Consider the following 598-nt stretch of genomic DNA (forward strand, 5'->3'; position numbering starts at 1 on the left):
AGGGCGCTCAAACTCGAGGTATGATAAATCTCAAATTAAGTGTTACAATTGTAATAAGTTCGGGTATTATGTGAAAGAATGTAGAGCACCTAAGTAAAAAGTTAATGAAAGAGTCAACTACATAGAAAAAAAAGAGAAGAAGACGACACTCTACTTCTAACATACAAAAGCAATGAAAGAGGTGAAGATAGTACATGGTACCTGGACACCGGTGCAAGCAACCATATGTGTGGGAGACGAAGCATGTTCGTAGAGCTTGATGAATCAGTAAGTGGCAATGTGTCTTTTGGAGATGAGTCCAAGATAGAGGTGAAAGGCAAAGGTAACATTCTGAAAGAAAATACTCTCTTCTTAAAAGACAATATTGGTAACTTAATTGCTAAGGTGCCAATGTCTAAAAATAGAATGTTCTCACTCAACATTCAAAATGATATTGCCAAATGTCTGAAGACCTGTTATAAAGATGCTTCTTTGTTCTGGCATCTTCGATTTGGGCATCTCAACTTTGGAGGACTCCATTTGCTTTCAAAAAAAGAGATGGTGAGAGGACTACCTTGCATCAACCACCCTGATCAATTATGTGAAGGGTGTTTACTCG

The 598-nt window shown here is 37.8% G+C and overlaps 1 protein-coding gene across 1 annotated transcript in view; it reads left to right on the forward strand.

Annotated features, from left to right (window-relative positions):
• The window catches only part of LOC110028686, a 5,343-nt gene that overhangs the window by 812 nt on the left and 3,933 nt on the right, over nucleotides 1-598 (forward strand). The window lies entirely within an intron of this gene.

The sequence above is a fragment of the Phalaenopsis equestris genome, unplaced genomic scaffold, assembly GCF_001263595.1.
Source record: "Phalaenopsis equestris unplaced genomic scaffold, ASM126359v1 Scaffold000522, whole genome shotgun sequence".
Lineage (NCBI taxonomy): Eukaryota > Viridiplantae > Streptophyta > Magnoliopsida > Asparagales > Orchidaceae > Phalaenopsis > Phalaenopsis equestris.